Genomic DNA, 21,531 nt, shown 5'->3' on the forward strand with positions numbered 1-21,531 from the left:
TTTGTTTTTATGGCTGAGTAATACGCCATCGCGTGAATGGGCTGCGTTTGGTTTATCTGTTCCGTCTACGTCCTACTTTTAAATAGGTTTGAAAGACTCCGTGATAAAAAGTCGGCAAATCACGGTGGTGGAATATTTTGGAAAAGGATAGCGGTAATGGTGGTTGTTGTTGTTAGGTGCTACTGAGTTGATTTCGACTCATAGTGACCCCATGTGACAGAGTAGAACTGCCCCATAGGGTTTCCTAGGTTGTAATCTTTATGGGAGCAGATGGCCAGGTCTTTTCTCCTATAGAGGCCCTGGTGGGTTTGAACTGATGACCTTTCAGTTAGCAGCCGAGTGCTTAACCACTGTACCACCAAAACAAAAATAGAACTGCCTCCATAGGGTTTCCAAGGAGCGGCTGGTGGATTCGAACTGCTGAGCTTTCGGTTAGCAGCCAGGCTCTTAACCATTGTACCACCAGGGCTCCTTATGTAATGGTGGTAACAAAAACAAAAACCCGTTGCCCTCCAGCTGATTCTGACTCATAGCAACCCTACAGGAGAGAGTAGAACTGCCCCACAGGGTTTCAAGGCTAAAATCTTTATGGAAGCAGATGGCCACATCTTTCTCCCATGGAGCCACCAGAGGGCTCGAACCACTGACCTTTTGGTTGGCAGCTGAGTGCTTAACCGCTGTGCCACCACCCGGGCTCTTTATATAATGATGGAATAACATAAAAAATGTAAATGCCATCGAATTGTAAATGTGGAAGTGGTTGTACTACTGAATGTTCTGGTGTGTATATTTTCACTATAATTAAAAAAAAAGTTGGGGGTGTCTAGCAAATGGCACTGACTCATCGCTGGTGTGGGTGTACGTGGTCAGTTTCCACGAGGACAACTGGCAGCAGCTTCTGAAATGACCGAGGCATGGAAATTTCCACTGCCCAGAATCCCTCCTCCCAATCCACTTGTCCATGTGGGATGTGATGGTCATTCAAGGCTGCCCCTGGCAACGGTGGTAGCTTGGACGTCCCCCCAAGGAACAGAGTATACCAATCCGGACTATGGAATACTATACAGCACCCCCCGCCCCGAAAGAACCGAGTGCTCTTTACATTGACGAACTCTAGGGTGTCACGTGAAATCGGCAGGGTGAAGAACAGAATAAAGGGTGTACCACAGTCAGTGGAAAAGACAGGAAATGCAGCCCCAGAAAGGACTGAAGCACCGATGCACCCTACAACGTGGATGAACCATGAAAACGTATGCGTGAGAGGGGCCAGACACAGCAAATCTGTAGAGACAGAAGGTAGATTAGTGGTTGCCTAGAGCTTGAGGAAAAGCGGGGATTGGGAGTGACTGCTAATGGGAATGGGGTTTCCATTTAAGGTGATGGAATCTTCTGGAACTAAATAGCAGCGATGGTTGCACAACACTGTGAATCGAATTACTAAATGCCCCTGAATTACACACATTGTAACCATCAAGTCGGTTCCCACTCCAGCAACTCTGTGTACAGTAGAACGAAACGCTGCTGCCTGGTCCTGCGCCATCCTCACAATCATTGTTATGTCCATTGTTGCAGCCACTGTGTCAGTCCATCTCGTAGAGGGTCGTCCTCTTTTTCGCTGACCCTCTACTTTACCAAGCATGATGTCCTTCTCCAGAGACTGATCCCTCCTGATAACATGTCCAAAGTATGTGAGACAAAGTCTCACCGTCCTTCCTTCTAAGAAGCACTCTGATTGTACTTCTCCCAAGACAGATTTGTTCATTCTTCTGGCAGTCCATGGTATATTCAATATTCTTCACCAATACTACAATTCAAAGACATCAATTCTTCTTTAGTTTTCCTTATTCATTGTCCAGTTTTTCCATGCATGTGAAGCGATTGAAAACACCATGGCTTGGGTCAGACGCACCTTAGTCCTTAATGTGACATCTTTGCTTTTTAACACTTTAAGGAGGTCTTTTGCAGCAGATTTGCCCAATGTAATTGTCATGGTTTGAATTATGTTCCCCAAAAAATGTGTGTACCGATTTGGCTAGGCCACGATTCCTGGTAGTGTGTGATTTTCCTGTATGTTGTAAACCTGCTTCTAGGATGTTAATGAGGGAGGATGGGTGGCAGTTGTGTTAGTAAGGCAGGACCTGATCTATAGGACTGGATTGTGTCCTGAGGCAATCTCTTGAGATATAAAAGACAGAAGTGAGCAGTGAGATAGGGGGACCTCATACCACCAAGAAAGCAGTGCCAGGAGCAGAGCAAGTCATTTGGACCGGGATCCCTGCGCAGAGAAGCTCCTAGTCCAGGGGAACACTGAAGAGAAGAAGGCCGACAGAGAGAAAAAGCCTTCCCCTGGAGCTGACGCCCTAAATTTGGACTTTTCGCCTACTTTGACTGTGCAGAAATAAACTTCTCTTCATTAAAACCATCCACTTGTGGTATTTCTGTCATGGCAGCACTAGATAACTAAGACAGAATTTGGTATGGAGAGTGGGGTGCTGCTCTAACGGATACCTAAAATGTGGAAGGGTTTTAAAACTGAATGGATAGACGTGTGGCAGTGACAGAGGACCAGCAGCAGAGAACCTACAGCAGCAGAGAAATGGCAGTGGCAGAGAACCAACAGCAGCAGGAGACCAGTGCAAGATGGCCCTGGAGCTGACCCACGGAGTGAGAGAGCTGAGTGCCTGTGTGCAGGAGGCTTCCTGGCAGAGTGGGGTGCCTCTGGGCACTGATCGGTGGATCTAGGTTTGCCGACCCACGGAGCGAGAGAGCTGAGTGTCTGTGTGCACGAGGCTTGCTGGCAGAGTGGGGTGCCTCCGGGTACTTATACCGGTGGAGCTAGAGCTTTGGAACACTTGCCCCAGCAGGGCAGATGGGGGCATGAGGCCCGAGGGCCGAGAGGCCATAGGAAGCAGAAGCTGAAGAGACAAGGGACACAAGAAGCCGAGCTGCTTCAGTCTCAAAAGGTATGGCCATGACCTCAGGGGTTTCAAAGGGTGGATCCATGGCCTCTGGTGTTTCTAAGGGTGGAGTCGCCACTCAGATGGACTGGGAGAATGGTGCGCCTAAAGCCAGGGGAGCAGAGTTGCTGTCCCAGTGGGCCTGGAAGGTGGAGCTGAAGCCCAGGGCCGAGGGGCCTCTGCTCAAAATCCAGAGACTGTGGCCAATACCTAGAGTCTGGAGGGCAGGGCCATTGTGTAAATTGTCTCGGAGAACAGAAGATTATTTTCAAAGCCTTGGGGCTAATGTAATCTGTTCTGCTGACTTGCTTGGTGCCTGTTATCACTTCTTTTCCTCCAATTTCTCCAATTTGTAATGGAAATGCCTAGCTTGTGCCTGTTCTGCCACTGTACCTTTGGAAGCAGATAACTTGTATTCTAGATTTCACAGATGAAGAGGAATTTTTGGATTTTGGACTTGGAGTTAAAACTTTTGCTATGATATGATGGGGTGAATATGTTTTCCATGTTGCAAGGATGTGATTTTTTGGGGGCCAAAGGGTGGAATGTCATGGTTTGAATTACATCCCCCCAAAAATGTGTGTACCAATTTGGCTAGGCCATGATTCCTGGTACTGCGTGATTTTCCTGTATGTTGTAAACCCGCGTCTGTGATGTTAATGAGGGAGGATGGGTGGCAGTTGTGTTAGTAAGGCAGGACCTGATCTATAGGACTGGATTGTGTCCTGAGGCAACCTCTTGAGATATAAAAGACAGAAGTGAGCAGTGAGACGGGGACCTCATACCATCAAGAAAGCAGTGCCAGGAGCAGAGCATATCGTTTGGACCGGGGTCCCTGTGCCGAGAAGCTCCTAGTCCAGGGGAACACTGATGAGAAGGCCGAGAGAGAGAAAGCCTTCCCCTGGAGCTGACACCCTGAATTTGGACTTTTCGCCTACTTTGACTGTGAGGAAATAAACTTCTCTTCATTAAAACCATCCACTTGCGGTATTTCTGTTATGGCAGCACTAGATGACTAGGACAGTAATGCTCCCTTTGATTTCTTGACTGCTGCTTCCATGGGCATGGATTGTGGATCCAAGTAAAATGAAATCCTTGACAAATTCATGGGACATTGGTGGTGCAGTGGTTAAGAGCTACGGCTGCTAACCAAGAAGTCAGCAGTTCCAATTCACTCCGTGGGGCAGTCCTACTCTGTCCTATTGGTTGCTATGAGTTGTAATCGACTCAACAGCAGAGGGTTTGGCTGTTTTTGGTTTGTTGACAACTTCAGCCTTTTCTCTGTTTATGATGATGTTGCTTACTGGTCCAGTTGTGAGAATTTTTGTTTTGTGTTGAGGTGTAATCCCTACTGAAGGCTGTGGTCTTTGATCTTCATCAATAAGTGCTTCAAGTCCTCTTCACTTTCAGCAAGCAAGGGTGGGTCATCTGCATATTGCAGCTTGTTAATGAGTCCTCCTCCAATCCTGATGTAACATTCTTCTTCATACAGTCCAGCTTTTCAGATTATTTGCTCAGCGTACAGACTGAATTAAGTATGGTGAAAGGATACAACCCCGACACACACCTTTCTTGACTTTAAACTGCACAGTATCCCCTTGTTCTGTTCAAATGACTGTCTCTTTGTCTATGTACAGGTTCCGCATGAGCACAGTTAAGCGTTCTGGAACTCCCATTCTTCGTAAACTATACACATTACAATGGTTAACGTGGTAAAATACACCTAACATAAAATTTTGACTCATTAACATGTTTAAAAAAATATTTAAAAAATACAAAAAGAGAGAATAAAATGATGTATTTCCTTTTTTTTGAAAATTTTCTTGTGTATGCAGAGAATACTCTGGAAGGATGCTCAAGAAAGTGGTCAGTGTGGCTGCTTCCAGGGATGGGACCAGGAGGCTGGGGGCACTTGTAGGAGGGAGATTTTAACGATTTTGACCCTTGAGTTTTGAGACAAGGGGATGCATTTCCTATTCAAAGCTGAAATTACCTCAGGGAAGCGAATCAGCAAACTCTAGACTGTGGGAAATTTTACAGGAAAACAACCTGGCTTCATACAAAAAAGAAAAAAAAAAGAAGAAGAAAAGAAAATCAGAGAGAGAGACAGGGATGGTGAACCCACAGATTAGAAGAGATTGGAGGAGACCCACCAACTAGTCACAGTGTGTGGACTTTACTGGGATCTACGGTCCAAAAACACTGTGGGAAAAAAAAAAAGTATAAGACAATTGGGAAGATGTGAACACCGACCGGCTAGTTGATGTGATACCAAGAAATGATTGTTCTTTTTGTTAAAGGTGATGAAAAACGCATGTACAAATTCGGGTGATGCTCCAACAATTAACTGAGCATAATTCACGTCACTCAAAGGTACGTGTCAAGATTGTTGGACTGTCCAATGTTTTGTTACATACGTATTTAACACACACACACACAAAATCAGTTTTTTTTAATGGTTAAACGAGTTTTCAGAGTACGGAGGGCTCCTGCAGAAACCCTGGTGGTGTAGTGGTTGAGTTTGGCTGCTAACCAAAAGGTCAGCAGTTTGAATCCACCAGCCACTCCTTGAAAACGCTGTGAGGCAGTTCTACTCTGTTCTATAAGGTCGCTATGAGTCTGAATCGACTTGACGGCAATGGGTATGGGAGGGATCCTGAAACTGAGGAGCTGGCGGGCGGCTGCACGGAGTCGCCTCCTGAAATATTTACAGATGAAATGAGAGGAGGCCTGGATTCCACTTGCCCGTGATCTGGACAAAGGGGGTAGGTGGGAGACAAGGTGAAACCAGCTGGGCCATGAGCGGAGAAAGGGTTCTCACACTTTCTCTCACCTTTTGTTCTTGTTTGAAATTTCCCACAGTAAAAACTTTGATCCCAGCGGTGGTTAAAAAGCTCGGCTGTTAACCAAAAGGTTGGCCGTTTGAATCCAACAGCTGCTCCTTGGAAACTCTACGGGGCAGTTCTACTCTGTCCTACAGGGTTGCTATGTGTCGGAATCAACTCGATAGCAACGGGTTGGGTTGTTTTTGGTTTTATATGAAATATCGAGAATAGGCAAGCGTACAGAGAGTAAAGTTTGTTCGTGGTTCCCAGGGGCAGGTGGGAGGGGAGAGAGGAAGTCATGGCTTAGAGGGCTCTGAGCTTCTGTTAAGGGTGATGGAAAAATTCGGGAATTGTGGGGGTTAAACAACACAAACATATTCAACGTTACTGAGGAGTCTTTGGGTGGCGCAAACAGTTAAGTGCTCAGCTACTTGCAGAAAGGTTGGCGGTTCAAGCCCACCCAGAGGTGCCTCAGAGGACGGCTTCTGAAAGGCGGAAACGTTGAAAACCCTACAGAGCGGTTGTACTCTGCACACACGGGGTCGCCGTGGGTCGGTGTTGACTGGACAGCAGCTAAGAACAACCAGGGCCAGAGGAGGGAGGAATAAGGAGTTAATGTTTACTGAGTACGGCCTTTCTTCTTGTGGTGATGGAATGTTCTGGAACGAGATAGTGGTGAAGGTTGCACAACCCTGACTATACTGAAAACCACTAAATTGCAAGCTTGAAAATGGGTGAATTGTATGGTATGTGGATTTCACCTTAAAATGAAGATAATCAGTCCTGGTGGTCGAAGGGTGGATGGATGCCCCATCCTGATCGCCTTGCGTCTGAAAATAAAGTCACAAACATGCCTGTTGGGTCAGGTCAGGCTTCCAACTAAACATCATGTGGGTCCCGGTTGGGGTCCCGGGACAAAAATAGGATATTAGGGGAAACTGAGGAAATCGGAATAGCACGTGGCCCTCGGTTAATGAGAATGTGTCGATATTGTGTCATTGACTCTGATAAATGTACCACACTAACATGGGATGGGGGTCCCTAAGTGGCTCAACAGTTAAGCGCTCGGTTACTAACCAACAGCTTGGAGGTTCGAGTCCTCCCAGAGGTGACTTGGAAGAAAGGCCTGGTGAACTCCTCAGGAAACACTCAGCCATTGGAGACTAGGGAGCACAGTTGTACTCTGCCACCCATGGGGAAGCTGTGAATCAAAGTCAACTCGAGGGCAACTGTTTTTTTTTTTTTTAAATATGAGATGTTAAAAATAAGGGAAATTGGGTGCATGGGGTAAATGAGAACTCCCTGCACTATCCGTGCAACCTTTCTATAAATCTAAGTTTCTCAGGAAAAGATGACCAGAGGAAAGGGCTGCTTCAGGCCCCCCCCGGACCCCCGGCCACAGTTCCAGTGCCCGGCGCCTCTGCGGACTCACGGCCGCACCCACTTCCGTCTCCGAAACCCCCCGTGCATGTCTCATCTCCACTGTGGGTTAGAATCTTTTGGTTGCCAGTGACAGAAAACCCAACTGAAACTGGCTTCGAAAAAAAGGAATCTTTTTGTTCACGGAAGTGAAAGGTGCAGGGGTGGGTCTAATGCAGGGTTTCTCCCCCTTGGCGCTGGGGGCGTTTGGGCCCTGATCCTTCTCTGGGGTGGGGCCGTCCCGTGCACTGTAGGGTGCTGAGCAGCATCCCTGGCTTCCACCTACTCAATGCCATTGGTGCCCCCCCACCAGTCATGACACCCACAAATGTCCGCAGACATGGACAAGTGTCCCCTGGGTGGCAGAAATTGCTCCAGACTGAGACCTACTGGTCTAGCAGGTTTCAGTCTCAGCTGGATCCAGGGCCCTCAAAGAAGGTCACGAGGATTCCTGCACCTCGTCTCTCGCCTCTGCTCTAGTCTCTCTCTAGGCATTCATCCTCAGCAGACTTCCTCCTCACACGGACGAAGCTGGTGCCGGCAGCCCCGGCCCTCTCCCCCCATCAGCATGGCAGCCCATCGGAAGGTTGGCCCCTCTTCCCCAAGAGCTCCCGTACAAGTCCCAGGGAAGCTTCTGATTGGCCCACCCTGAGTCACATGTTTTCCCCAACTGTAGAGCAGACACTTGGCCAGTGATGTCTGGGAATTTGGGTCTGCAGTGGTCCAGCTTTGTGCCCGCAGACAGGTCAAGTCTCGCTGGTCCCTGAGGTCCATCTGAACAATGGCTGTGCCGCCCCAGGGGAGGGGGCCCGCTGGCCAGGCCTCCTTCTCCCAGGAGAGAAGAAGATGGGCAGCTCCCCGACTCCCATCTGCTTCCCCTTCCAGAATGTTTCCCCAGCTCTACCCATTTCACAGACAGGCCCACTGAGGTCCCAGGGAGTACAGGGTAGGCACCTGGGAGTCCTGAGCGAGGCGTGTCTTTGAACCACTCACCTTTTGGCTAGTAGTCCAGCACTTAACTCTTTGCACCACACGAGGACTCCCCCAGCCTCTGGCGACCCCTAATCCACTTTCTGTCCCTACGGATTTGCACGTTCTGGACGTTTCCTATCAATGGGCTCGATCACACAGCATTTGTCTTTCGGGCTCTGGTTTCTCTTTGTCCATGGTCTCAAGGTGCATCCGTGTTTTCGCGTGGATCAGAGCCCCACCCCTTCTCATAGCTGATATTCCCTTGTGTGGACGGACCTCGTTCTGCTTCTCCGTTATTTGTCAATGGACACTTGCATTGTTCCCACCTCTGGGCTGTCAGGACTCATGCTGCAATGAATTTTCTTTTTTTTTTTTTAACACTTTTTACCATAAAATCCTCTCTCTGTCCCAAACCCCACTCCAAATGCTTAATACATACTGGTACTCCCCAAATGCTCACAAAAAAACCCTAAGGGTGGTACTGTGATTACACCCATTTTGCAGATGGGGAAAATGAGGCACAGAGAGGTTCAGTAACATTCCCAGGCTCACACAGCCATTGCGTGGCAGAGGCGGGCTTTGAACTCAGGAAGTCTTCACCCCAATGTTCCATGGCCCTTTGTCCACCTTACTGGTGGTCCCTACAACCCTGCGGGGTTAAAAACCCCCCAACCAACTCCAGATGCCCAAAATGCTCACGTGTTGGAATCTAGATCCCCCCCCCCCCACAGCACGCCCCTGAGATTCTGACAGGGACTCTGGCGGGGGTCTGGGGAGTCAGGGTTCTTCCCGAGCCCCCGTGGGATGCAGCAGGAAGGCGGAGGAGGACGGTGGTTGGGTTCCATGAAGTTCCGTGAGGTTCTCTCTGAGGGCATCCTTGGGACTTAGCCCGTGAGTCAGCAAGGCCAGGCTTGGCTTCCCAGGAATTCCCCTCCAGGGCTGGGTGGGCCAAGGTGAAGGTTCAGAAAGTCCCAGCACAGGTGACATCAGCATCTGGGGCCAGTCACCATGACACAGGACACAGGACTCACAGAGGATGGCCCGGGATGGTGTCTCAGCCCATCTCCCTGCAGCTTGAATGGACACCCCCTCCCTCCCCGCTCCCTCCCAGCCCCTCCTTCACCCTCTCTGCCAACCGGCTCTGGCTGCACCTTGGGCCCCATCTCCTCCCCTGTTCTGATCCCTCCCACGGCTCCCCATCGCCCTGGGGACAAAATCTAGCTATTGGGTTTGGCATTGGAGACCTTCCCTGCCTCCCTCTGACGTGAGGTTGGGCGCAGAGTGTGGGGAAAGAGCTCCCAGTTACATCACCATCCAGGCCTGGGGGTGTCCTGAGGGCCCCCCTTCCCTCCCCCCACTCTTCTCCAGCTCAAGTCTTGCTCACTGTCAGCCCCTCAGAGAAAGAAGTTGGAAGTTCGGCTCCTTCCTGCAGCCTTAGGGTGTCAGCTCAGTCTCCTCGGCTTCCACTGGAGGGTCCTTCTGATGCTAGGTGGGGCTGGCCCCTCTGCCCCCCACCCTGTCCAGCACAGGAGGGCAGACCAAGTGATTTCTGTTCCCACCCCGTCCATGTCATGCCTCTGCTCCATAACCTTCTATGGCTCCCTACTGCTGCAGGATAAAGGCCTTGCCCTGAACTCTCCTTCCCCAGGGCCCTGCATACCCTCCCTGCGGGCTTTTCCTCCTTGGGAGGGCGGGGTGGTGGTGGATTTGCACAAGATTCGGCCTCTCCCTGCGTCCTTCCCCCTCTGGGATGACGGTGAACTGATCTTCCTTCACCTTCCAGCCTGTCCCGCCACCCCCCACCCCAGCTCCCCGACCTCAGGACTCAGACTGGGCTGCCAGGTCTGTGTCCACCTGGGGCATGGCCCCATTTAACCTCTTCAGTCCGGGACCTGGCCTCAGTGCAGAGGCGGGAGGGCCTGGCCTCAGTGCAGAGGCGGGAGGGCCTTTTCCGAGAAGGATCTCAATCCTGTCCAACAGGTTTGCTGTCCCTGCAGCTGTCCTGGCCCTGAGAGGGCCGGTGGGATCCTGCTCTGGGCTCAGCAGGAACCACAGAGCTACAGGGCCCAGGGACACACCAGCCAGCACCTGGGGACAGCCTGGAGCAGGTGACAGGTGGGCCCAACCACAGGGAGGGTGTGGCAGCTGGATGGGCGAGGCTGGCTCAAGAGGGCCTCTGGCAGGGAAGGGAAGGAGGGAGACAGAGTGGAGCGGATAGACAGGGATAGACAGACGGAGGGAGAGACAGACATGTGGGGAGGAAGGAGAGGGAGGCCAGGGCAGGGACAGCCGTGGCCCGAGGTGAGCCGGGCAGGCAGCCCTGGCCTCCGTTTTCCATTCTGCACATGGGAACAGCCTGAAAGGGGTTCCGGAGGGAGAAGGGAGAAGGAGGGAGGGAGGAGGAGGGTCACACGTGGAGGGGGAGGGAGGAGAGGGACAGAGGAGCAGGCACCAAGGCTGGGGTGCCAGGGGAAGTGGCTGCCGAAAGGAGAAGCGGCGAGGGACCCGGCCAGGAGGCAGCGGGCGGGAGGAGGGAGGAGGAGGTGCCCTGCCCGGGAACACTGGGGCTTTCCAGAACCTGGGGAAACAGGAAGTGGCCAGGTCCCTGCCCCCGCGCAGGCTGGGCCAGGCCGGCCCACCTGCCCTGCCTCACCTGCCCCAGGCGTCCAGGTCTGAGAATCTGGGCCAGGACAGCCCAGGCTCCCGGGCTCCTCCTCCCTGGGCTCCGCCCTCAAGGCCTCTGTCTCCTGGACTGTAAAATGGGCACAGTTCCGAGGCCTTCCCGCCACCCAGGTGGGAGATGAGGTGCTCCAGGGTGGCACCTCCCAGGACGACACGGAAGTGCAGCCTGAGTCTCCTTCTGGGCTCACAGAGAAGCCCCGGCTGACCCGCCCCTCACGTTTCCAGAGGTCCTCCAGCTGCTTAAATACTTACAACCGTGACAGTGACGCCAGCTGATCCACACTGTGTACTCACTCTGCGAGTCTCCTGTCCTCCTTGTGCACGGGGTGCTGGGATCACCCCCATCTAGCAGGTGAGGGACCGATGCTTGGAGAGAGGGGGCCGCCCACCCAGGCCCCCACAGGTACCCCGGCTCTGGGACCCCATTTCTCTCCATGGTCTCCCCATGTTGTACAGCAAGGTCTTGCAAATAAAAATACATGGCATCGGGTGAAGTTTGAATTACAGACACACGCGGCGAATGTTTCTCTAGTATAAGTATATCCCATATATCGCCTGAGACGTACTTACTGTCATAAAAGTTTTCATCATGGACCAGAAATTCAAATTTAACTGGGCATATTGTATTTTACCTGGTAACCCGACCTTCATGAGCTGGTCAAAGGGCCTGGGGAGACATTTAGGAGGTCTGTGTGTGTGAAGGGGGCTGAGGGTCTGCTTGGGGGTGGGGGGCTTGGCCTCAAGACACAGCCTCACCAGGCAGATCCCTGGCCTTCCATGGCCCCGAGCCCCAGGAGCCCTCTCCACCCATCAGGGACATTGAGGACCCTCTCCCTGGGCCTGCGCTGGAGCTGGAAGGCTGAGTGCCCCCCAGAAGGGCAGGGCTACTGGAGGAGGGGGCTTCAGGCATCCATGGACAGCTGGGCAGCCCTCTGGGGGCTCCACCGAAGGCTGAGCTGTGAGAGCCGGGCCCCAGCCTGACACAGCACATCTATGTTGTCCCCAGACCCCTCCTCTCCAGCTCGCGACTTCACTGCTGTTGCTGTTAGGTGCCATTGAGTCGGTTCCGACTCACAGCGACTCCTGTAGAACAGAGCAGCGCTGCCCCACAGGGTTTCCCAGGAGCGGCTGGTGGATTCAAACTCCCGACCTTTTGGTTAGCAGTCGATGTCTTAACCACTGTGCCACAGGACTCCTGACCTCATCATTATTCTTATCTAACGGCACACTCATGTCTAAGACACTCCCAGGGGACTTGGTGGAGGAAGGTGCCACAGGTCATCTGGGAACAGGCATGATGGTGGCACGATGGCTGAGCGCTTGGCTGCTGACCAAAGGTCGGTGGTTTGAATCCACCCAGAGGCTCCTCAGGAGAAAGATCTGGCCATCTGCTCCTGTAAAGATTGTAGCCTAAGAACCCCTATGGGGCAGTTCTACTCTGTCACATGGGGTCACTATGAGTGGGCATCGACTGAATGGCACCCAACAACAATACTAGACACCGTTCATTTAGTCCCCCGAACAATCCAGGAGGCAGCCCCTGTTATCTTCATTGTCCCCACGGAGCTGTGAAGTCACTCTCCTGGGCCACACAGCTCACAAGCACAGCTGCCCTGGGCCGTGGGCTCCTGAGCTGTGCCCCCTTCTCTGTCCCGGGCTGCCTCTCTGTGCTTCCCTGGAAATCCCCGAAAATGACTAATTCCCTTGAAATCCCCAAACTTGGCAGATTCCTTCCTGCTGAGATGGCTGGACCCAGCCCAGCCCGGCCAACTGCCTCCACTTCAGGCAGACTCACCCCTAGAAAACATGTAGTTTTGTGAGGGGACCCAGGGCAGTCTAGTGAAGGGCTCTGTGATTTAGTGTCCGTACCTGCGAGTTGCAGGTAATACTAATCTTGACCTCTGAGGGCCATGGTGGGGACAGGGCGGGCACCCAGGGCCCCGTGCTCAGAAGGGCCCTGTGCTGGGTTTTACACTCTGCTAGCCTGCTCTTGAAACTCCTAGTAATTTTTGAACAAGGGGCCCTGCATTTACATTTTTCATTGGGTGGCTTGAGTCGACTGGCCTGTCCTGTGCAGGAGGAAATGAGCAAATGCAAGCCGATGCCATCTGTGCCTGAAATGGGCTTATTCACCCTTCCGAATCCTAAGTGTCTATATTGCTCAACTTGCCTTCTTTTCATTAGCTACGAACTACAGTTCTGGAGCCAAAATCACAACCCAAATTACCAAGATCTAGCATTCCAAAGGGAAGCTGACCCTAGCCCTTCTTTCTGGGCCTCAGTCTCCTCGTCTGTTCCCTTGTGCCCGTGGGTTCAGGTACAGGAGCTCTTGGCCTGAACTTCGTAGGGCAAACAGGATTTAAACACGCCCATTCTCACCCCACTCCCCCCAAATCAGGCCTCTGAACAGCTTTTGCCCCGCCCAGAACACTCTTCCCACTCTTCTCTGTCTGGCTAACTCCTACTTGAACTTCAAAGCCCCAGCTTCAATGTCCACTCCTCCGTGTAGTTCTCCACGATTTTCCAGGCAGAGACTTTACTCCTCCCTGGGCCCCAGGCCTGATCTTATAGGTGGGAGTGTCTAGTACAGGCTTTGTCTCCCCTCGTCTGGGGGTTCCCTGAGGGCAGGGCAGAGAAGGAACGCCTGTCTGGGGCCCAGCTCTGCCTAGCTCAGCTCCAGGCACAAAATAGCAGCCGTAAGAGTTCCTTGGATGAATAAACAAGACGGTGGACGCGCAAGCTCTAATTTCAGGGGGTTGGAAGGGGTAAGGAAGGGCTCCAGTCAGCAGTGAGATCGGCCTAGGAAGGGACAGCTGCGCAGTCCTTGCTGAAGACCTGGCTGGGGAGGGTGTGGCGCCTCTCACACTACACCTGCCTGAACCAGCCTGGCCCATCCCACGGTGGATCCAGCTCGGCCCCTTGGGCTCCGCCACCTGTGCCAGGGCCGAGTCCCACCCTCTTCCCGGCAGTGGGGCAAATCCGGGCATCGTTTGCATCTGGCTCCTGGAAGACTTTATGGGGAGAAACCCAGCGGCAGAAACCTAACTCTGCCCGCCAGGATCCTGCCCTCTCTTGGGGTGGCCCCGGGGACTTTTTGGGAAACCCTCCAGCTAGGCTCCGTGTTGGGTGGGGGTTCTGGGAACTGTACTCTGGTGGGCAGACAGATCAGTGGGCAGAGCACTATTGCCAGAAGGCAATGAAGAGAAAGCATGTAGGGGTAAGGGTGGAGGTGGGGTGGACCTGGTTGCACGGAGTCTGGAACGAGGGGGGTTTAGAGCCAAGATCTGAGCTACGCAAGGGGCAAGGCTGCACCTGGCCAGGGCACAGCGCGTATAAAGGCCCATGCTGTAGGGGGGGAAACTGAGGCTCGGAGAGGGTAGGCCCGTGCCCAGGGTCGCAGGCAGTAACAGGCAGGGTTGGGATTCAAACCTTGGCCTCTCCGAGTCCCCAGCCGCTTTCGGGGGGCGACACTGCGGATTCCGGGGGTCAAGGAGGTCCCCGGAGATGGCCCCGCCCCCGCCCCCGCGCCAGGACCACGCCCCGCCCCAGAGGCCCCGCCCGTTGCTCACTCCGAGGCCCCGCCTCCCGTGGCATGACCGGAAGTGCGCGGGGACCCCAAGATGGCGCCCAAAACCCGGAAGTGAGCGGCGGCCGCTGAGGAGCTCGGAGAAACTGAGGCGCCGCGGGCTCCGCGCCCGGCCAGACCCGGTCTGAGGTGAGGCGCGTCCGGCCGGGACCCATGCCCTGCTCCGGCGCCCAGTCCCCGAGCCTCGGTCCGCCGGCCCTACTCCCGCGGCCGCCCGCGCGCTCGGCCGGGGTTCCGAGGTTCCGAGGTTCCGGGGGCCGCGGCGCGGTGAGTGCAGTGCGTGATCCCGCCTTCTGCGGCGACCCCCGACCCCGCGCCGCGTCCCCGGCCGACCCGCCCTCCGCCGTGAACCTTGACCCCGCCCGCCTCGGCGACCCCCGACTCCGCCCTCTGTCCTGAACCTAGACTCTGCCCTCCTCGATGATTCCCCCCTCAACTTTTCCTTCTAAGGTGACCCCTGACCCCCCGCTTTTTGGTAACCCCCTACTTGGCTTATCTGTGATTCTCTGACTCCTACCTTCGTGACTGCCGATCCCACGCTCTTAGGCGACCCCCAGATGTTCTTTCCTGGGTGACCCCTGACCCCACACTCTTCGGTGACCCCCAGACCTGATCCTAGGCTTCCCCCCACCGCGCTTCTCGGGGATTCCCTGAACCCTCCTTCTTGTGACTCTTCGACCCTATGTCCTGTCCCATGACTTCAGACCCCCCTCCAGTCTGGGGGGGTCTCTGACCCTGGGGGACCCCTGCCCCTTTTCCCTCAGTGTCCCCCACCCTACTTTCTAACTCCATCCTTTCCTTAGTGCCCGCCTTCCCAGAGCCCACTCCTGAGTGCCCCTCCTCTCTTGTACCCCCCAGCGCAGCCCCTCCAGCTTCCTCAGCGCTGGGGACCCCCGTCTCGCAGCCTCTCTAGGTGGGCAGAGAAGCAAAGACCCTCCTTTTTTCCGAGGGCCAGAGGGAAATCCCCCATCTTTGGTATGGGGGCTTGGGGCAGTGAGCCCTGCCACCGTTAGCTGACGCAGGAGGGGCTGACAGCAGGGGTCTGCAGAGCGAGTTGAGGTGGGGGTGTGTGCCCCTTTGGGGCTCCAAAGATGGAAGGAGGGAGGATCGTGGACAGAGGTGGGGGTCAGTAAGAGCCCAGACTGGAGGAAGGGTGTAGAGGCGCCTGTTGTTGGATGGGAGGGTGAGGCCGGCAGGGTTTGTCCTGCCCGGAATTGGGCTGTTGCCACCACCCCAGACCCTGAAGAATGGGGTCGATGTGCCCTGGAGGGACTGACGCAGACTGGGGCAGGGCGTGTGTGTCTGTGTGTGTGTGTGTGTGTGTGTCTGTGTGTGTGTGTGTGTGTGTGTGTGTCTGTGTGTCTGTGTGTGTCTGTGTGTGTGTCTGTGTGTCTGTGTGTGTCTGTGTCTGTGTGTGTCTATGTGTGTGTGTCTGTATCTGTGTCTGTGTGTGTGTAGAGCCGCCCTCCCCCACCCCGAGCACCTGTGTACTCAGGAAGGAAGGCCTGGGGAAGCTGTGTCTCCCTGAATAAAGTTATTAACTTTCTAGAAAAAAAAAATTGAGTCTAAAAAGCGTGTCCTGGGCATCCCTTGCCTTGTGCTTCCTATAATGCTGTGGGTGCTGCCCGCTCCCGGAACGTTCTTCTTCCTAGCTGGGCAGGGTCTGGTGCTGTGTGTTTGCCCCCCTGTAGCAGGGGTGCCAGCCAGTGGTTCAGGGATGTGTTTTACAGCATGGCAGAGGGCCTGGTGTTGGCCAGAAGGGGCTGACTGCACCTGGGCACCCGCTCTGCCTGCCACCAGGTAGGGTTGTCAGGCCCGGGAGCCTGGCGCCCTGGGTGCTAGCCTCCCCTTGGGCGCTGGGTGAACATTCTTGGAAAGAGAAAATGAGGGGTGGAGCCCTTGGGGCCAGACTCCAGAGGTAAGAAAGCCTGCCAGGCTCATACTTCTGTCCAGCCTTGGCTGAGGAACAGTGCCTTGGGGCAGGGGTCGATGTGAGCCGCTCTCCAGCCTGGAGCCCCGTTCTCCCTTCCTGGGCAGCCCAGCTCTTGACTAGCCGTGTGAAGCCAGTGGCTGTCATCAACCCCGAATCAATGATCCCTTGTGTGCAGAGTAGAACTATGCTCCACAGGTGTTCAGTGGCTGACTTTTTGGTCGATCGTCAGGCTCCTCTGGGTGGACCCCCACTTCCAGCCTCTCGGTTAGCAGCCTGATGCAGACATGGATTTCCCATGAAGGGGAAGTCCAAGTTGTTCTCCTGGCCTGGGGCCTGCTTGCCCGCCTGCCGGCGGAGGGAGGCGCTTGCTGACTCGGCACCTGCCTGGGCCAGCCCCCGGACCTGTACTCTTGTGTGCGGAGTGGCCAAGTGCCCTGTCCTGGACCTGGGACCCAGGGACTTGGTGGCACGTCCCATGGCCCAGAGGACATGTTGCCAGCCGGACCAGGTCCTCTCTCTCCCCGCTGCTTGGGGTTCCAGCCCTGGCTTTTCCCATGTGGGGCTGGGAGGAGGGGGCGACGGTTTCTGAGTTGTCTGCTCTGGGCCGCGGTTCCGCTGAGGCCTGGGGGAGGAAGCCAGCATGTGGGATTGGGGTGCCGGGTCTAGTGGGGAGGATGGCCTGGTGAAGGCAGGGGGTCAGCAGTCCTGGGGGCACAGGGACCCGGGAGCCCGGGAGGGGCCTGGGGAGAGCATCACACTGCTGGAGCAAGGAGCCAGGACCCACAGGGTGTGGAGGAGCCCCACGCTGGGGTGGGGGAGAGAATCCAGGAGGGGTGGGCGGACAGCCCCGAGGCCCAGCCGGGTCCCAGCAGAGTGCCTTTATTGTGGTTGAGGTTGTCTTTGAAGTCTGGGTGGGTGGACAAGGAGGGGCTGCAGGCATGCAGGTGGTAAAGAAGTAGGCCGAGTTTGGGGACAGCCGATGGCTGACGCAGCCCTCTCCTGCTCCGTGACCACGGCCAAGTCCCTGCTTCCTGCTGGGTGGGGAAACCGAGGCCCAGAGAGGCTGTGCTGCGCCTGCGGCTACGTGGGAACCAACAGCCAGAGCTGCTGGGACCCTCACGGCCCGCAGGCCTGCCCCACGCCGGGGGGTGCCCAGCCTGCCTTGGGTGCCTGGCCCACCTCTAGCAGACGCCTCTGTAGCCGGGGGCCAGTCATGAGCTCCAGCCGGGGACCGCTCGTGAGCTGGTGGGAATAAAGAGGCAGCTGTGCTGGCCCAGAGCCAGCGGGACCGTCCCCAGAAAGGCCTCCCCGGCCTCGTTAGGCAGCTTTGACAGCCCCAGGGGATCAGCTTGTCTGGGGGGTAATGTCGTCTCATGTTGTAAACACGACAGGAGAAGGTTGACATGTCAGACCCATGGAGACAGCCATCACCCATGGCTTTAGCAAGTCCCAGGTGTGCATGTGTGTGTCCGTGTATGTGCGCACGTGTGTGTACATGTGCACGTGTGCATGTGAGTACAGGTGTGTGTGCGTGCCTGTGTGTATATGTGCGTGTACGCACTGTGTGTCTGTGTGTACTTGTGTGTATATGTGCGTGTATGGACTGTGTGTCTGTGTGTACGCATGTGTGAGTACAGGTGTGTATATGTGTGCATACATATGCACATGCGTGTATTGTGTGGGGATACGTCTGTGTACATGCCTGCATACATGTGTGCATGAATGTACTGTGTGTATGTGTGCGTGTGTGCGTACAGGTGTGTACGTGCCTGTGTACATACGTGCATGCATGTAGTGTGTATGTGTGCATGTGTGCGAGTACAGGTGTGTGTATATGCCTGCCTGTGTGTGTGCACGTATGCACTGTCTGTTTGCGTTTGTGTAGGTGTGTCTGGGCATGCGCACAGGTGCTTGTGTGTGCATACCTGTGCATGCGTGTAACACGTTTGCGTGTTGTGTGCGCATGCACATCGGTTGCTCTGTGTACACGTGTGTATGTGCATATGACGGGGAGTGGGCAGTCTGGCGCGTCTCCTGTCCTTTCCACGGCCTGGGGCTGTGTGATCAGACGGTCATGGGAGGGCCGGGGCGTGGTGCCATGGGTGTAACGGAGACCGAGGTCACCCAGACCCAGTTCTAGTCCCAGCTTGCCCCATCCTCCTCCGCCGTCTCCCAGTCCCACCTGCCCCTGGCCACCGTCCTGAGTCCTCACGTCTGTGGGGTGCCTGCCTGCCTCTGCCGAGAGGCCACGTTGGGGGCTAGGTGCCCCGCAGACCCTGCAGCCGTTCCGCAGGGCGGCAGCCAGGGCAGAAAGCAAACTTCCTTCATTGTCCCTGCTGCTCGGAGCTCGCACTGAGGACGGCCGACCCGACCTCACGCCACCTCTCGGAGGTGTGGCCACAGCCTCGGCCGCGACTGGGCCCGGGAGGCAGTGGGGGACCCGTGCCCTCACCCACTTGCTGGCTACCCCTGTGTGGGGGGAGGGTAAGCTTTGTCTGGGGAGGGACCTTGAAAATGCCGCGTTCCTTGAGAGAAGCCAGGCTCAGAGGGACCCCTGTGGTCTGACCCACTCGTGTGAGGCGTCCAGAAGAGGCGAGTCCAGAGAAGGAAGAACATCTGCGCTTGTCAGGGGCGGAGCTGGGCGTGACGTCTCACGGGCACTGGTTTCCTTTCCAGGTGGTAGAATGTTCTGGAATTAGATAGTGGTGATGGTTGCACAACGAGAAACCCGGAATACACATAAACTGTGTTGTTGGGCCGTTACTTGCTGTCAAGTCCGCTCCACCTCACGGCAGCCCCACGTGTGTCAGAGCAGAGCTGCTCCGTAGGGTTTTCAGAGCCGTGGTGGCGCACTGGTGAAGAGCTATGGCTGCTAACCAAAAGGTCGGTGGTTCGAATCCACCAGGTGCTCCTTGGAAACCCTATGGGGCAGTTCTCCTCTGTCTTGTAGGGTTGCTATGAGTTGCAGTCGACTTGACGGCAACAGGTTTGGTTTGGTTTTTTGGTATGGGGTTTTCAGTGGCTGATTTTTCAGAAGTAGAGATCTCCAGGGCTTTCTACCAGGGCATCTTTGGGTGGGCTCAAAACTCCAATCTCTTGGCTAGTAGTCAAGCACACCGAAAAAAAACCCGTTGGCATCGAGTGGATTCCGACTCCTAGTGATCCTACAGGATGGAGTAGAACTGCCCCATAGGGTTTCCAAGGAGAGGCCGGTGGATTCAAACTGCCGACCTTTTGGTTAGCAGCCGAGCTCTTAACCACTGTGCCACCAGGGCTCCAGCCGTCGAGCACAAGCCATAAATGGGTAAATTTCAAGATATGTGAATTATGTAAAAAAAAGCATTCACGAACAAAGAGCCATCCTGGCCCTTCCGGAGGCCACCTGTGGTGACTGGAAGGTTGACCCGGTGTCCGTGTGTGTGGACAGCCAGGTGGGGTCACTTGCTGCCGGCCCCATGAGGAGGGCGTGGGGGTGCAGTCACCCCGTTTACGGAGGGTGAATGAGGCTAGCCCGGGAGCTCCTTGCCCCGCTCTGCCTCCCAGCCAGCAGGGACGGCTGCTCTAAGTGGGGCATGAGAAGGTGTCCTGGAGGGAGTGGCCAGGGAGGGCGGGGGTCTGTGCGTGGGGATCTGTGCGTGGTGGGGCTGGGGAGTGCCCAGGGTCCTGGCAGCGTGGGCTGACCCCTGACCGGTGCCCGCAGCGGGGAGTGGGCCGAGGTCAGCTCCCCTGTGGTTCCTGAGCCGCTCGTTCCCTGGGGGCCCTCATGCTGGCCCCCCACCTCGGGAGCACGGGGAGGGAAGTGTCTGCAGAGAGCTGGTGCCTCCCCCTGGGGGTGCTGCATCGCTGCCCTAGGCTGACTGAGGGTGTCCGCAGAGTGGGGGCAGGGCTGGCCAGCCGGGCAGGCACAGAGGGTCTCCCGTGAGGCGCCTGGCCCAGGGAGGCATTTATTGGGCCCCTGCTGTGTAGGGTGGGGTGGACAGGATCTGGCGCCATCCTCAGACCATCCCCACCTTTCACGTACCCAGACCAACCCTGAGAAAACCGAGGCCGGCGAGAGGGAAGGACCAGCACCTCCCAGGCCGTGTGGGTCCTGGGTCAGCCGCTGGGCTGCAGTCAGAGAGCTCAGGCGTCAGGAGCCCGCAGCCCCTGATGTGGGCGTGGTGTAGGGGAGACATGGGATCCTCGCCGACACTGGCTTTTGTCCAAGTCAGGGACCCCTAAGTGAGCTTGAAAACGAGACCATTCGTGCTCGTCCACACCTCCGCACCTCGGAAGTGGAGAGACACACGTGCCGGGGGTGGGGGGGGCGTTCACGCTCATCCAGACCTCCTCCGCGCCTCGGGAGCGGACAGACACGCGTGTCCAGACCTCCTCCGCGCCTCGGGAGTGGGGAGACGCGCGTGTCCAGACCTCCGCGCCTCGGGAGTGGGGTGACACGCGTGTCCAGACCTCCGCGCCTCGGGAGTGGGGAGACACGCGTGTCCAGACCTCCGCGCCTCGGGAGTGGGGAGACACGCGTGTCCAGACCTCCGCGCCTCGGGAGTGGGGAGACATGCGTGTCAGGGGGCCGTTCACGCTCGTCCAGATCTCCTCCGTGCCTCGGAAGTGGAGAGACACGCGTGTCGGGGGGGCCGTTCACACTTGTCCAGACCTCCGCACCTCAGAAGTGGAGAGACACGCGTGTTGGGGGGGGCCATTCACACTCGTCCAGACCTCCGCGCCTCGGAAGTGGAGAGACACGCGTCGGGGGGGGGGCCGTTCACGCTCGTCCAGACCTCCGCACCTCGGAAGTGGAGAGACATGCATGTCGGGGGGGGCCGTTCACGCTCGTCCAGACCTCTGCGCCTCGGAAGTGGAGAGACACGCATGTCAGGGGCCGTTCACGCTTGTCGAGACCTCCGCGGCTCGCAAGTGGAGAGACGCGTGTCGGGGGGCCGTTCACGCTCGTCCAGACCTCCGCGCCTCGGAAGTGGAGAGATGTGTGTCCAGACCACCGTGCCTCGGAAGTGGAGAGACACGCGTGTTGGCGGGGCCATTCACGCTCGTCCAGACCTCCGCGCCTCGGAAGTGGAGAGACACGCGTCGGGGGGGGAGGCTGTCCACGCTCGTCCAGACCTCCGCACCTCGGAAGTGGAGAGACATGCGTGTCGGGGGGGG

The 21,531-nt window shown here is 55.9% G+C and overlaps 1 protein-coding gene across 1 annotated transcript in view; it reads left to right on the forward strand.

The window, feature by feature from the left end:
- Window positions 1-14,458: 14,458 nt before the first annotated feature.
- The window catches only part of SBNO2 (strawberry notch homolog 2), a 65,284-nt gene continuing 58,211 nt past the window's right edge, over window positions 14,459-21,531 (forward strand). The window contains exon 1 of the mRNA XM_023733337.1: window positions 14,459-14,570. The gene's annotated coding sequence lies outside the window, so the exon portion shown is untranslated. The remainder of the gene's footprint in view (window positions 14,571-21,531) is intronic.

The sequence above is a fragment of the Trichechus manatus genome, unplaced genomic scaffold (genome assembly GCF_000243295.1).
Source record: "Trichechus manatus latirostris isolate Lorelei unplaced genomic scaffold, TriManLat1.0 scaffold00057, whole genome shotgun sequence".
NCBI classification, from domain to species: Eukaryota; Metazoa; Chordata; class Mammalia; order Sirenia; family Trichechidae; genus Trichechus; species Trichechus manatus.